At 43.9% G+C, this 17,303-nt stretch overlaps 1 long non-coding RNA gene across 1 annotated transcript; it reads left to right on the forward strand.

The window, feature by feature from the left end:
* The first annotated feature begins 4,756 nt into the window (after window positions 1-4,756).
* Window positions 4,757-17,001, forward strand: LOC144681328 (uncharacterized). Its single transcript, XR_013576765.1, has 3 exons — window positions 4,757-4,940; window positions 15,166-15,271; window positions 16,860-17,001. It is a non-coding gene; the product is annotated as an uncharacterized LOC144681328 (long non-coding RNA).
* The last annotated feature ends 302 nt before the right edge of the window (window positions 17,002-17,303 follow it).

Raw genomic sequence — 17,303 nt, forward strand, 5'->3', positions numbered from 1 at the left:
ACCTCCGCTGTGGATGTCTATGGAGCAACAAGACAGGGGCGGCAGGGTTAGGAAAGTTAAGGAGGGTTAGTTGCACAGCCTGGGTATGGGTGTTAATCACTTGTACATACTGTTCACTATTGTCAATAAACTCCCAAGAATGTCTCCCTGCCTATGGTTCCTTGTTCTTGTAACTCAGATGTGAAACCTTTCTACACAAGATAAAGGCAGGTGTCTCAGTCCAGGGCCTCTTTCCTGTGCTCTGTGCAGCCTTCAAACCAAGGTGATGGTCCAACCTCACACTTCCTGGACACATTACTGATGCCTGCACCTTGACGGTGCTGGTCATTGCTGCCAGAATATCATGGGCAGGCGTCACAGAGTTCCGTCATTCTCTCTGTGTGCTCTCAGCACCTTTAAGGTGGGGCTGGCCTCCACTTCTTCAGCATCTGTGACCAGTGATGCTGTGCACCAGCTCTTGAAGGGCTCAGGTGCTGAAGGCGGGTATAGCATCAGATGCTTCTAAAGTTTCATGGCTGTGTGTCTATGAAATGACCCTGATTACAGAGCGCAAGTGAGCTGCCCTCGGCCAGACAGAAGTCAGACATTCTCAGAGGCATTGTGAAGATTTATGGAGTGTCCTCACTGCATGTCATCATCATCCTCCTGCAATCGAGTGACTATTAGGGCCTCCACTGCATCTCCATGACAGGAACGTTCTCAGAGAGGATATTTGCGCTGCTATAAGCCAGACTAGAGTCAAATGTTCACAACTACGATGTGAGGATCTTTGGGGTCATCTCACTGGATGTCGTCATCATCCTCCACAAATTTAGCAGCTATGAGGACCTTCCGAGCACTCCTGCCTCGTCTAGCCAGCTCGAAGGAACTCATCCCATCACCGTCGCCTTTGAGGACTACCTCACCCTCATCCCAGTCGATGTCCTCCTCATCGGAGGAAACGTGCAACTCCTCCATCTCCTCCTCAGCCAGCTCATCTCCCCATTGGAGCGCCAGGTTGTAAAGGACGAAGCAGACGATGATGATGCGTGACACCAGACCGGTGCAGGCACTGGAACCTCATCTTCAGCATCCTGATGGTCTGCTCCACCAAGTTGCGAGCTGCAGCATGAGCCTCATTATAGCGTCGCTCTGCTGCAGCCTGAGACCACCGCATGGGTGTCATCAGCCATGGCCTCTGCGGGTAACCCTTGTCCCTGAGAAGCCATCCCTGCAGCCTCTGTGGACCCTCGAAGACTCCAGGGACCTGTGACTGCAGAGGATGTAGGAGTCGTGCACAATCCCTGGAAACTGTGTGCACTCCTGCAGGCTGCGTTTCTGGTGGTCGCACACCAGCTGCACATTCAGCGAATGGAACCCCTTGTGGTTGATGTAGTTCACTGCGTGTTGCAATGGAGATCTGAGTGCCACATAAGTGAGGTCAACCGCATCCTGCACCTGTGGGAAACCCGAGATCTGGGTGAATCCAATTGCTCTTGCATCCTGGCTGTCCTGATCCCGGGTGAAATGCACAAAGTTGTGTGCCCTCGCAAAGATGGCATCTGTGACCTCATGGATGCATTTGTGGGTGGAGGCTAGTGAGGTCCCATAGAGGTCACCTGTGGAGCCCTGAAACGGGCCACTAGTGTAGAAATTGAGCTCCGCAGTCACTTTCATGCCCCTCCATGTCCCCATGGCATCAAATCCTGCAGTAGTTGATAGATGTAACCAACCAGTTCCCTAGACATGCGCAGTCTTCGGTGACAATGGTTCTTGGTCATCAGCGGGGTTGAAAGGTGGTGTCTATAGATCCTTGGTGTCACTAGGTGCCGGCCTGCGGTGTTTCATTGTGGCTCTTGGGTGGCAAGTGCGGGAACCCCAGCTGCCCCTTCTTTCTGAGGTTGCTACTCCTGCCTCTGCACAACCAGGAGCCTCAGTCTTTCTCTCCTCCATTGCCTTCATGCTCTGTAGGCCTTCAGGCATACAGCTAGTTCGCCAGGCTCCATGATCCTGATGTAGTCCTCTTGCAGGATGAAAGAGAAGGACATGTGGTTAGCATGGGGGTACAAGAACCTATCCTGGTTAAGTCTGACAGTCCCTTAACACTTCCCGGAGAGTGCTGGCCGTCACTTGGATGGCCAGAGATTAGTGCGCTGCATGGCTGCCCTTTTAGCTTGAACCATGGGGGAGACTGGTCCAAACCAGGATGCTAACATTGCAAGGGGCTGTGAGCACCTCCAAAAGTGCCTGCTCCATGGCCAGTTTTAACGAGGAGATTGAACAATGTGTGCAGTCGTTCAACTGTTCTGCAGTCCACTAAATTGCTCATGAATTTGCAGCCTGTGCCCGGGGTGGCGCGGGGGTGGGGGGGTACAAGTTCTGGAGAACTTGGTGGCACTTTGATGCCTCTGCGTTGCTTGAGTGGGCAGATAAGCTAGGAGCCTGACCCCAATCATATCAATGTTGCTGTGCCTGAACTGTCTCAGCTGCAGAGGGATGGTCATTTATACAGGTTTCCCTAACGCGTGGCTGCTTCCCTCGCCCACCCTGCCCCCTCTGTCCTGAATGCTTGTGTGCTAGCTTCAACGACAGGGCTGCCCTTGCTCCCCCCGCAGCCACCAGTTGCCTCAATGGTAGGGCTGCCCTTAACCCCCCACCGATGTGGATGGACGATCCAGCAGGATGGCCTGATAATGACATGCTGATGTATTACAATGAGGTTCCCGATGCCCGATGGCGGGAAACGCAGCCTGCTGTTGGCGGGCTGAGTGGACAATCGCGAAGTGTTTTCACACCGTCGTGAAACCGATCACACAATGTGATCTGCTCATGCCATCGATCATGCCCAATACCAGCAGCATGGAAAATTCTGCCCACTGTCATCCATTTTTCACCTGAAAAACACCGAGTCTGTATTGTCACTGTAATCAACTAGTGGCAATTAATCGTAACAATTCCACTTGTGCTTCATCTTAGTGTTTTGATATGCCTCACAATATGTCACACAATCTGTTCCTTTGTGAAGTGCAGTGCCTACTGCTATCTAGATAAAAATGGGCAGTCATTCTATAGTGGCAATGTCCTGCAATCTGATGAAAGACCAGCTAACCACCCACATTATTTGTTGCTTGTGAAAACAAGCTGGATTAGGCTGCATATTAAATTTCAAAATTAAAAAAGCACAGTAAATTGAAACCAAGCATAAAAGTGAAAAAGGAACAGGTTAGGATAAGTCTGCAATGCACTAGTACTAGGCAAATAAATGGCACAATTGAAATACTGTTCAATAATATCATAATGCCATAGTCACCACAGGATGGCAATGTTTAACTCTCTAAGAGTTTATGTGAGCAGTATGCTCATGCTGTCTTGTAACAAGAACTGGAATAATACAAGTGCAAAAACACCACATATCAGCCTTACCTTCAACTGTGAAAACTCAAAGATGTATGCTGTAACACACTGTTCCACACAACATGCATTAACCTATTCCTGCTTGAGTCAACGCTACTTTAATTTTATGTCATGTGTTGTTCCTTGACAACAGCCAACGCACAGTATGCTCCTGCAGCCTTCTCCCATCTGTTCAAATACCCTCTCAAAATTAATAATTTTTGTATGATGAAGAGTTCAACAAATGCTGAAAAACACTCAATGATTAAAGCAGACATCAGGAAAATTACAGTTCACCTTTTTCAATTGCATGCAAAGCTCCCTCATGAAATAAATTGCCTATGGAATACATTCTATCCTCTGAGAGTCCACATTTGATTTTCAAACAAATAATACAGTGAGAATGAATTTTGGGGTCAAGAAGAAGTGTGTAAGAAACAACTGGATGAAAAGATAATAGAGCTGATGATCATGTGAGATGATAGAACTTTCTTTATCCACACCTGTAACCTTAGTTATTTATTTTCAACCGTAGAGCTGTATTATAAGCAATGTTTCTCTCATTTCTTATAAATATAAAAATTGTGTTCCAAATTTTAAATGTAAGCTTTATTATTTATTATTTATTATTATATGTTGACACATTTAATGCACTCACACAATAAAAGTCCTGCCTCACAGATTTGATTTGCAGTCATGCCGTATCTTTAATCTGTGCAATGAAATTGAGGTGACAGATTGCTTTTCCTGAGACTTGCTCTGGGTTGAAACCCACAGCATTATGTGTAGGACACCAGTGGAGCTGCTTCCCTCAGGTAGAAAGGAAGGCATCTGTTCTGACCTGAAGGTACAGCCAAATATACTTGTTAAAAAATTCAGTTGCACTGAAATATTGCTAGCATAGCTTCTGTAGAGTTCTGGATTGTATAAGTGTCAGGAAAAGTGCTGTGGCAATAAAATTCCTGTAATAGAGCTCAGGAGAGACTGGAAACTGTTTTAGGTTGGAAGAACAATTGTACATTTGGGTTGTAATTTCACCTTTTGAATAAATTTGCATATATAGAAATATCATAGTATTCTCCTGAATGTTTGGCACATATTTGGCGAATATGAATTCCAGAATCCAAACCATTGCTTGTATTGCACATTCGTTCTGTTTCCTTATGTGTGACAGTGGGAGATTTTAGACATATATACTTATGATAGAAAAAGAAAAGTGAAGACTTCCTAACTGTTTGTCCTGCTGTGATTTTATGCTCTCTAGGTGCCACCAGTCGCTGACACTATTGAAGCCATGAAGCCACAACCTAGTTCAAGCTGGCCGGCCGCTTCTGCCATTTCCTGCGCACGTCCCATTCTGTGCAGCACGAGTGTGGATGTACGGTGCTGTGCTGTAAGTTTGAGGAGAGAGCTGATTTTGAGCGACATATTTTACTTATGTTTCACAAACTTGGTCTGTGCAGGTCCCACTGAATGCCTGTGCTAATCGCTCTCAACTGATCATGCGTTCACCGGGATGAGGGACCCTCCACCAATGTTATTTAAAGGGCTATGCATCCAACTTGCAGGTGAGGTGCTTTAGACTTACTTCTGCTTAGGCAAAATTAGTGGAAGCTCTGTGGTTTGTGTTTGGAGGTTTTGTAGTGAGCTGCTGCATTCATTCAGGGAGACAACAGGCTTTGGTCACCCAACTCTGCAGATGTGATGAGGGCTGAGGTCGCAGTGGATCTGGGCCGGCAACATTGGCCAGGAAATGGAGTGAAGGCTGCAGAGAGGGAAAACTTCGGGAAGATGGAGGAGGAGGAAGAGGGCTCTCTGTGGAAAGTGCTATCCATCAGGGGTTTTTGAAAGCTCTTCTCTTACCTCCACCTCATCGAGGAGTAATGCCTGAGATGACTCAGGTTCAACAAAGAGGTGGTGGGGTGACAGAACTGTGCCACCTCCTTCATCACGCCCTGGAGTCACACAGCAGGGCAAAGACGATGCTATAGCATTGAACTCCTATGCACCCAGATCCTTTCAGGCCAGAACGAGCGACATATCCAACGTCTCCCAGTATGGCATCCATTGATGCATTGAGAAGGTGATGGAGGCCATGCGTGCCAGAAGAGGCAAATACATTGTTTTCTCCCTCAGCAGGGAGAAGCAAGATGAGAGGGCTTTGCCAGGGTAGCAGAATTCCCTGCACCATCGACAGCTTTCATGTGGCTCTGCAGGTCCCCCATATCAATCAGGAGAGATAGAAGAACCACAGCAGCTATCACTCAGTTATTGTGCTGCTGAAGTGAGATCATATGCATAATACATCATGTTGGGGAATGCTTGCTTTCCTGGCAGTAGGCAAGATGTCTTTATTCTAAGGCAGTCTGTTGTCATCTTTGTGTCTTGACTAAGAACCAGGGGGTGGCCGCTTAGGCCACTGGCCCTGCACGTATGGCTCATGACTCCTATCCACCACCTGAGCATGTGAGGGCAATGCGCGTATAATGAAAGCCATGGAGCCACCAGGAACATTGTGAAGCAGACCACTGGTGGATAAAGCAGCACTTCTGACACCTTGACTGCTTGCAGGGTGTCCTATAGTACATGCCAGAGTGTGTCTGCATGTTTGTGATGGCTTGCCGTGTACTCCATAACCTCACCATTATGAGGGCGCAGTCATTTCCAACAGGAATCTGAGGTCGCTTCAGGAGGAGGAGGCAGGGAAGATGCATCCTGGATCCCTTCCCTCCAGTCGTGTTGTCCAAGGGCACCTGCTCAAACTCTCATTGGACAACTTCCCTTCACCACCATGACTCCACCATTCCCTATCGTAACATTAATTTGAGACACTGCATCGCAGAGTCCTTTGGCCAAGATCTAGCAGTGAAAGCCACCCACAATAACTCCACCATAACATCTCTATCCAACAACACATCCAATTATACAAACAGAAGTATACTGTTTACCCTTGTGCAATTTCTTGGCGTCTGTCTTGCTGTATTCCTTTGCCTGGCCTAGCACTCTTACGCCATATTGCCCCAGTGGCTGCATGCATGCAGTGGCAACATGATTGGTGGAAGGCAACTGATCTTCACTGGGTGTGACAGCAGATGGGGCCTTACAGGATACCCTTGAGCAGAACTGGACCTTGGCGGTGCAATTTTGGACTACACTTCCTCAGCTTGGGTGGCAGCTGTCTGGCTAACAGGCAGAAGCAAGAGCACTGGCAGAGTGGCAGTGGTGGGAGCACAAATGCTGCCATCCTGAAAGAGGACAGCAGGTTTGTACTCCACAGAACCATTGCCACTCCCCTGGGGTAAAGGCAACTCTGGCCCCTTGGCAAGTTCTGTGCTGCTCCCTTGTATCCTGTGCCATCCCCTGCAAGGGAAAAAGAGAAGAATGACCAGTGATTGTATTGCACAGTGTCTGGGCGATGAACTGCCAGAGCTAAATAGCTGGAGGGAAGTAGAGGCAGTTAGAAGTGGGTGTGAGGCTGATATGATCAGAATATGTGGTCTGAATTTTATGTCCCATGGGTGGATGCATGCCCAATCTGATTGGGTGTAAAATCACGTAAGAAGATGTCAGGTGAGTGACCTGACGTCATCACACACTTGCGCGATATTGTGCTCGGCGGGAGCATGCAGAAGTCGGAAGCGCGCCCGCTCACAATTAAGAGAGCAATTAGGCCCATTAACGGTGCAACTGTCTCCAATTTATTGTGGCCCGTCCAACCTTACGGTTGGCAGACGGGCGAATTGGCCAGGCAGCCTTTGCGCTTTTCATCAAACCTCATTAAAATTTCCATTGTGAACTGAAATTAAAATAAATATCTGTGGACAGCATTTTCATCAGCTATATTTTCAGGTGATTGATTGCGATGCGTGGACAGTTTTTTGCAGCTCTTTAAACCATTATTTTAGCATTTTCAGGTCCTCAGCTCCAGACTCTTTGCACTAACCCTTGTGTAAGCATTAAAAGTGGAAGCTTTGTCTAACAGGGGTTGTTTAATTGTTGCTATGTCAGAAAACTGGATATGGTTGGCCAATGAATTAAAGCCACTGAAGGACCTTTCTTAAAATCTACTTATTTTGACCAAGCTTGCAGGTCATCTCTTCTAATAACTTCTTATGTCACCTGGTGTCAAATTTTGTTTCTCAAAGCTCCTCTGGAATGTGCCTTGGTATGTTTTACTAGATTGAAGGCACTATATAAATGCAATTTGGTATTGCTTTGGATGTAGTATCTTAATTGTGACAACCTGTATTTGTGTCATACCCTTTAATATCCTTGGCCAAAAAAAAAATCTATCAATCTCAGATTGAAATAATTAAGATAACATCTTTTTTGCTGGGAAGGGAGAGAGTTCCACACACCTACCGCCCTTTGTGTGAAGAAGATTTTGCTAACTTCTCATGAATGTCTTGGCACTGAATTTAAGGTTATGTTCCCATGTCCTAGTCCACCACCAGTGGGGAAAAAAAAAATATCTGTCTATCCAATCAATTCCTTTTAAATCCTTAATCAAATCACACCTTAGTCTTTTATATTTCAGGGAATACAAGTTCACATAATCTCTCCTCATAATTTAACCCTTGGGAGCCTGGAAACATTCTTGTGAAGCTGTGCTTAACTTCGCCTCTAAGCTCTGGTACCCAGAGCTACACCAGGGCTTTGTATAACTCCCACAAAACTTCCACCCTTTTACATCTGGCCCTCTGGTTAGAAAGCATAACGTTCCATTTGCCTTTTTGATTAATTTTTTGTACCTGACTTTTTAGTGAGCTGAATACATGGACTCTTAAGTCTCTTTGCACCACCGCTGTTCCTAACTTCTCACTATTCAAATAATACTCTAATCTATCCTTTTTTGTCTCAAAATAGATGACCTCACGCTTAATCTGCGTGAAGTACATCTGCCACAGTTTCAGCCACTCATCTGACCTATCAATATCTTTTTGTCATTTTATGCTCTCTTATAATCTACTGTACTTTATGCCATTGGCAACCACAGTTATATAGCTCCCTATTGGATTATTTACAGGGCTGGTTAGCTCAGTTGGCTAGATGGTTAGCTTATGGTTCAGAATAATGCTGACAGTGTGGGTTTGATTCCTATTCTGGCTGAGGTAGATTTGGGACCTTCCTTCTCATCTTGCTTCTGAGAGTGCCAGGCAATGGCAAACCACCACTGCCAAAAAAACTGCCAAGAAAACAACTCAGGATGAAGCATCAGAAGACAATGAACCAATGACCTACCTGCCTTTTGACAGAGCACACATGACATGATTGTGTTTTTTAAGTCATTAATGAGTGTGGTGAATAGTGTCAGCACAGATCCTTGTGGGACACCATGGGCACAATTTCAGATCATGAACTCTCTCCTCCATCCCCACCCCCTTTCCGGTCCCCCTTTTTCCAATAATTTATAATTTAAAAAAAAATATCTTTCTTTTCCCACCTATTTTTAAATTTGTTTCGATCTATTGTTTTATGTCCACCTTTTAGCCTATTTTGATCCCTTCGCCCCACCCCACCTCCACTAGGGCCATCTGCCACTAGCTTGTCCTGCTTGCTACCCTTAATGTCTGCATCAGCACATATTAGATAATATCACCACTGTCAACATCCCTTTGTCCTTTTGTCTATGACATCTTTGGCAATCTCTTCTTTGTCTACACCTATCACTGGCCCCCTATCCCGCCCCCATCTGTCCCCCCGCCCTCTACCAGCTTATATTTCACCTCATTTCTCTATTTCCTTAGTTCTGATGAAGAGTCATTCGGACTTGAAACGTTAACTGTGTACCTCTCCGCAGATGCTGTCAGACCTGCTGAGTTTTTCCAGGTATTTTTATTTTTGTTTCAGATTTCCAGCATCCGCGGTATTTTGCTTTTATCTTAGGATTTTTCCCTCATTGGGTGGGCTTGGTGGGGGCAGGCAGGGACGGTCGGGAAGCTGACCGCTGCCTGCAATCGGGGCCGGACAGCGGTTTCATGCTGGCGGGCCAATTAAGGCCCGACCAGTGTGAGTCATGTGCAGCAGCGCTCTGCACTGCCTGTGTGGTGGTGGGGGAGGGGGGGTGGTGGGGGGGGGGAGGAGGGTGAGAGCGCAAGTTCACGCAAGCATGCGGGTGCTCACTGGAAAAGCTCCCAGAGGCTGCCTCAGGGAGCTGAAGAGTTTAAAACAATAAAAATAAAGATTTTAAAATGTGATAAAATATGTCCCCTCATGTGACCCTCATTGGACAGGCAACAAAAAATTTATTTCAATTAGCTCTTTAAAAGCCTTAATATGCCTTTTTATTCCTGGTGGGCGCGCTGCCGACTTTGGTGTGCGCTTGCCGACTGAAACATCGCGCAATGACTTTGGGACGCTAGCCCGACGTCATCGCGCGTCATTTCACGCTTGGTTCAGACGGGTGCCTGCCCGCTCAACGAGCTAAAAATTCTGGCCCATGAGCCATTTTCTTCCAATTTGAGTATATATCCATTATCCTTACGCTCTGACTTCTAACATCTAACCAGGTCAATAACTTACCTTCAATTCCATGAGCTGTCATTTCAGCTAACCATCTCTTATCAGGAACCTTATTGAATACCTTCTGAATGTCCATATAAACTGCATCCATAAACATTCCCCTACTACTTCATTCTTCCTCAAAAAAAAACGATGAGGTTTTTTAGACATGTTCTACCTTTTACAAATAGATGTCGGCTCTCACTAATCAGTTCAAATTTCTCTATGTTCTCAATTACTCAGCCCAATAACTTCTACACTATTGTTGGACTTAGACTTAGAGGCTTTCCTGTGTCTAATGACACATAGGTAGACAAAGCATATGCTTGCATCTGTTTCTATGGCTAGATTTTTTTTTTCCTTTTGGAACAGGTCACTAGCCTGTTATCAGCAGCTATAGCTTGAGGGACACCACTCCACATCAAGCATGGCTGACCAGAAAACTCTCCCACTCTTACTGCCTGCCATAAGCATATTGAAAGCATTTACAGGTTGATAATCAACCTGTTTGGCCTTGATATGCACACACCTTCCGTGGCCATCCTGGAGTGGGACTCAAAGCCAGAGCTTCTGGCTCAGAGGCAGGGATGCTACCCACTGAGCCACAAGATCTCCCACGACAATTGGACTAGCAGGTTTATAATTTCCTGGTTTCTCTCTCACTTTCTTAAATAATGGAATTACACCGACAATGTTCCAATTTAAAGGGAACAGTCTTGAATCAAGGAAGCTTCCCAAGATTATGGCTGAAGCTACTGCAATTTCCCCACCTACTTCCTATAATTTAGGTATCCTGGTACGTGAATTACAAAAAGTTAGTGTGCAGGTAATGCAAGTGATTAGGAAGGCAAATAGAATGTTGTCATTTAATGCAAGAGGAATGGAATATAAATATAAAAGTTTTGCTACAATTGTATTGGGTATTGTGGGACCACATCTGGAGTACTGTGTACAGTTTTGGTCTCCTTACTTAAGAAAGTATATAATTGCATTAGAAGCAATTCAGAAAAGGTTCACTTGGCTGATTCCTGGAATGAAGGGTTTGTCTTATGAGGAAATGTTGGTCCGGCTATGCCTGTATCCTTTGGAGTTTAGAAGGATGAGAGGTGATCTTATTGAAACATATAAGATTCTAAGGGGACTTGACAGGGTGAATGCTGAAAGGATGTTTTCCCTTGTGAGAGAGACTAGAATTAGGGGGAGTAGTTTAAAAATCAGGGGTCTCCAATTTAAGACAAGAGATAAGGAGAATTTTCCTCTCAGATAGTCATTAGTCTGTGGAATTCACTTCCCCACAGAGCAGTAGAGGCAGGGCCACTGAATATTTTGAAGGCTTGAATTAGATCAATTCTTAATTGACAAGGAAGTCAAAGGGTTTGGGGGTATTCAGAAAAGTGGAGTTAAGGCCACAATTGGATGAGCCATGATTTTATCAAATGGCAGAGCAGACTTGAGGGGCCAAGTGGCCTACTCCTCCTCCTAATTCTTTTGTACGTATTTTTGTAAAATCCTTAGGTGGAAACCATCAGGTTCTTGGGATTTGTTTGTCTTTATTGCAACTAATCTTTCTAGTATTCTTATCCTGCTTAGTGAGTTCCAATTTTTGATCCATTAATTTCCCTGGAATGTCAGATGTATTATCCGCTTCCTGTACAGTGAAGAATGCTATTTGACAAGTCTGTGCCATTTTGTTATTTCCATTTGCAATATTACTCCCATCTGTTTTTAAAAAGCCCACATTAACCTTTACCAACCTTTCTCTTACAATATAATTATTAAAATGTTTTGTATTAATCTTGATATCTCTTGTAAGTTTCTTTGCCTTTTTCCTTTTTTGTATCTCTTACTATCTTTCTGGACTTCCCTTGCTGCTCTTTATATTTCTCCTAGTCCCCTGGATTTACACCATTCTTTGCATTTTTATATGCTCTTTCCTAATACCAAGTACATGGACAAATTATGTAGGTAACAAAGAAATCTTTTACAGTTGTTTGCTCCTGACTGAGGTTGCCAAGTAACCCCTCTCAAAAGTGTTCCTTTCAAGCTGTTGCATAGCCATACAGCAACAGGCACACTTTGTTATTGTCATTACAAACTAACCTCAGCTGCCAAGCATTGAGATTCATGCCTGAAAGGCCGACATTTAGAAGCTGATGTCATCTGAGCAGCAACGTTTCTTGCTCTCATTAGTGAGTGTGAAAGTGTCCAATGGAGGAGGTCACCATACACAATGCTGCAGTTGCACATGACTGTTCAACAGAACCATTGCGCCAGGAGGGAATGCATAGACGAGCAATTCATGATAATGTAACTTTGTGAGCAGCTTTCCTTCCTGTCTGCCTTCTCCCCCAAATAGGCCAGGCACACTGAAATCTTGTGTTAGGACTGACATCTGAAAATAGGGCCTTGACTTGCATGGTCCTGTGCTGCATTTCAGGGAACACCTGGACACTTGGATGAAGCGGAATGCTCAGTGGTTCATGAGTGGCGGAGGATTGTGAGGGGTGTGCTTGAGTTGTCTTACAGGTGAAATCAATAATGCTCTAGTTGTTGGGGAAAATAATGAATAATCTTTCTATATTGTTGCTGTGTCTCCAGGTTTTGAGTGGGAGTGTTGAGGTGCTCATGGTGGATGCTATCCTGGTTATACAGGGAACAATAGCATCGTGGTTGTGTTACTGACTAGAAACCAGAGTCTAGGGCTAATTATCCAGAGATCTGAGGCAGGATTTTGCCCTTTGCGTAAGGGCCACGACATTGGGATCAAATGGGGTCACAAACCTGCATCTTGTGGGAAAGAGTCATCTGGCAGTGATTTTCCTTAAATTGGTAAATTAGTGGCCAGAAGTTGGAATAGGAGGCCCACGCAGAGCAGCAGCAACTTGTAGTTCAGATAAGAGAGAGAGAAGTTGCCTCGATTTTGAGATGCCCTCTCTCTAACTTGTTAAACTTCTAAATTTAAAAATACTCTCAACAACTTGGTCATCATTACAGAAGGGGAACCCCTTTACATGCGGCCTGTGTCTGCTGCTGAGGCCAGCACATCAGGCAGGCTGGGAGGGCTTCATAGCATGACTGGAGCTCTAGCTTCCCTCTCCTTGCTGCATTGCTGCCTCCAGGTTGCTGGTATAGGGCCCTGATGTCTCATGACAATAGGGGCCTTTTAATACCCATAATTGGCTATCTGCTGCCCTATCCCACCTCTGGGAAAATGGCCCAGCAGCATGATGGTGCTGGCAAACTGGCATGCCAGCTAGTGGCATGAATTTTCACACCTACCTGCCTCTGCACTCACTCCCATTGTGACTTAAAAATCATCCTGCCAATTATTTCAAATCCCATCATGGGAGCTGGGAAACTTAAATTCAATTAACTGAATACATCTGGAATAAAAAAACTAGTCTTAGTAATGGTGACCATGTAACTACTAAATTATCCTAAAACCCATCTAGTTCACTAATGTCCTTTAGGGCAGGAAATCTGCTATCCTTAGCCAGTCTGGCCTATTTGTGACTTCAGAGCCACTGCGATATGGTTGACTCTTAATTGCATTCTGAAATTACTGAGCAACCACTCAGTTTTCAAGAAGGAAGCTCATCGTCATCTTCTCAAGGCCAATCAGGGATGAATAATAAATGCTGCCCATGTCAGTGACATCAATATTGTATGAACAGATAAAAAAAGTCAAATTTGGGCAAATCATACAACTGCACAGTCACCTTGTTGGTGCAAAGCCTTTGAAGGCAATTTCTGTGTTGGTAGCTGTGCCTGGGCTTAATAAGCATAAGTCTGGATAAAGGCAGTTGTGGGTAGACCACCTTTGGTGCAAGGGAACCAGATTTCACCCACTTCATCCTCCTCCAATTAAATCAAGAGGGAAGGAAATGGCCATTGGAATTCTCAGATACACTCTCTGGGTTAGTAATGATAAATCCTGCTGTAAAAATTTCTGATGCAGAAGTAAAAGAAAATGGCAAATAAATTGACCAATTTAGCTTCACAAACCCAAAGTTAAAATCCACTTTCATATATGGTGTAAGTAAATTGTTGGCCCTTTAAACACCAACCTTCTGGCATATAATGAAGATATCCTATGGGCAGAATTTTGCCCTTGGCAAGCGGGCTTGGCGGGGGTGGGTGGGCGCGGTCAGGAAGCCGACTGCCGCCGGCAATAGGCACTGCACTGCGATTTCACGGTGGTGGGCCAATTAAGCCCTGCCCAGTGTGAAATGCAAGCGGCATTGCTGAGCACTGCCTGTGCGGGTGGGGAGGGGAGGGTGAGCGGACCGAGTGCAAACTTCATGCACGCTTGCAAGTGAGCGCTTCATAATCTCCCTGAGGCACAGAGCTGTCTTAGAGAGATGATGAGATGTATAAGAAAAATAAAGAAAATAAAAATGTAATAAAACATGTCCCCTCATGTGACTCTGTCAAATGAGCAGGGACATGTTATTGATTCAATTGTGAAACTTTTATTTTATTTTTATTTGCTTTTGGAAACCTCATCCCGCCTGTGCAAAGGCCGCTTGGGACGGGCAGCGAAAAGTTTAGCTTAATTAATTATTTAATGGCCTTAACAGGCCTTTTAATTGTCGGTGGGCGCGCTGCAGACTTCGGCGTGACTGCGTATTCACCCGTTGAGTGAAAATTCCTGCCCCGTGAGATAAATCTCTCCTTAATGTCCTGCATCACTATTACCCTCGCTGTGCCACATAGGAAGCCGGCAATCTGCTTCATCGCTCTTATGCAAGGACCTCAACAGTGTGTCACTGCAACAGACACTGATATAATGAGTACTGCTTATGATTGCTCCACCATAGTTATTTTTTTCCACATAGACACCGATAAAATGCATCTTCAGATTATTTTTTAATGCTAGGGGTCTTTCTGCTGCTTTAGTTATCTTCTTGAAATGATATGGGAGGAATGGATCCAGGAAGCATTCTTCCCATTATTTCTGGGCTAAGTTCTATTATCACGAGTCTTTAACTTGTATAAACTTCTATTTGTAATGTATCATGGTATGTATTTGATATTCTGTTTTATGTGCTTATGTGCAACTAATCCAATGTGTCAGATCACTCAGCCATAGATAACACATGTAAATGAAGTATGTAATGCTAGAAATGAATAAATTTGCTTCTGCATCATGTCACAAACATAGAACATCACAGAAAGGAAAGCTTAATTATTATAAGTTGAAATGATGATAGAAAAAGCATTAAAGCATGAAGTTCAACTGTCTGCCTTCTTCAAATGAAAATCACATTCCTTGCTTTTTATTATCAACAGTCCCCTGATTCATAGCATCGTAGAATCGTATGGCACAGAAGGTGGCCATTCAGCACATCTTGATTGAGCAGATGTTTCTCAGTGACCTTAGTGGATTAAAGCATTTGTAAGTATTACATTAGGTCTAAGAAACCAGGGGATCTTCAGTACAATTCCTGGTCTATACCACTTTTGCATAATCTTAGTTGTGGTGTTCTAATTAGACCCATTGATGGGACAGGGAAAGTCTTGCTTCTCTTTGCTGGAATGTATGAATGTTGGCTGAGAACAGGATTGAGCTCAGTTTTAGCCTATCATGGTCAGGGTTGACACTCCCACATGAAGAATGGCTTTGGGAAAGATAGTGACAAAATAGTAGTCAAACCCTATACGGTACCTCGGTAAGATTCACCAGATTCAGGACAAAGTGAGAGTGAGTGTTGGGGCAGATTGGTTATGAGATAGTTAGTTCTAGTAGGTTAAAAATTATTATGCTGGAGAAATCAGATGATTTACCTATTTTTTTCATAACATTCCAGTTATGGTGGCTGCCCTATAGCTCTATAACACTAGGGCCTCCGCTGAACCAGCAACAAATTCATTACAATCATAACAATCAGATTGATATGTTAGAAACAATATAGCACTTTATGTTTAATTTATAGTTTATTTATATTTAATTTATTTATATAAATTATATAAATTTATAATTTGTATTTGGGTGTTGAAAAAGATGAATCCTTGTTTCAGCTTCATTTAGAGGTTTTTGTGAGCTGGGTGCCAGGAAGTCTGGGGCCCTGTTTGTCTACATGCATTTTTAATGAGATTTTACAACTGTTGAAGTGAAGAGATGGGTTACCAAGGGGCTTGGAGTTCAGTGAAGTTAAAAAAAAGCATAAAGTAGAAAAAACTGGGCTGTTGCTTAGAGACAAGCATTCAGAAACCCACAGAGAGACAGGAAAACACAGAAGGATGGTCAGTTAGTGTGTGTATACCAGAGAGTGCAGGCAGAAGGTCTAATCTCTCCAATAAGAAATCCTGCAAGTCTGCTGGGGAACTGAGTTTAGTAAACTCATATGTTTGCTCTGAAGTTGAAGTAATAGTGAGTTTAGGTTACGGTTTTTGGACATCTCAAGGAAAGGTATTAGCTGAAGAAAAGCATCTAATGAATGCTCAGAAGTCTGCCAGAAGAAAATAGTTTGCAACTAAGCTAACCCAATCAAGAAACCTTTGAGTCATAAATATTCACTGGGGTGTTGTGTCTGTAAGGGTTGCTGGGATAAAAGGAACCATGTGAGTTTGAATCATTTTCTGGTATCTGTATTGAAATCTTTTCAACCTTTTTGTCTAGTGTAATATAGTTCATTTTTTTCTTGTTTAATAAACATTTTATTCTTTGTGTTAAAAGTGTACCGGCAGGCTCTTGTGAATATGTTCAGTAACTGACCTCCACGGTTTCTAAAAAAAACAAACTTAGGAACTACCAAGTCAGGTTTCACTCTGGGATCTGGCTTTTCCAGTATTAACATCAGCTGGGATCATAGCAGAGGGATTCTATAATTACGTCACACCACCTCCTACCTCATGTATGAGGGAGACGTACACACACACATCAATGAAGAGTTGGAAGTTGTGTTGTGTCAAATCCTCTATATGTATTTAAATATATATAAACATGTATAACGGACTCTCATCTCCTATGTTGTGTGTTTCAGTTGACTCTGACATGATGGGGATGGTGTGATCGGGACGAACAATCCAGGCAATGGATGGTTCAGTCTGAAGACATGCCTTTTCAGTTCACTAGCTGAACACAGGTTAATGGGATTGGCAGAACTGAATGTCGGCTGCTGATGAGCCATAAACCACCAAAGTGTTTTAGGATCCACCTGGATTACCTATAGGGAATCAACATAATAAATCAGAATTTGCTGTCAAAGAATGGTTAGGCTAATGGTGTTCCCTGTTATTTATGAACCAATGGCACAGCAACTTCAGGCAAGGGTATGATGTGTAGTCCTTGCAGATTTTTAGATTTGGAGGACGAGTTTCATTTTGGGATGTGAGAGTTCAATGATATTCCAATGTGGCACAAATCAGCAACCAATTGTACTTTACAGTATGGTACAGATTATCAAGGAATTCTAATTTAATTAATA

The sequence above is a fragment of the Cetorhinus maximus genome, chromosome 6 (genome assembly GCF_964194155.1).
Source record: "Cetorhinus maximus chromosome 6, sCetMax3.hap1.1, whole genome shotgun sequence".
NCBI lineage: Eukaryota > Metazoa > Chordata > Chondrichthyes > Lamniformes > Cetorhinidae > Cetorhinus > Cetorhinus maximus.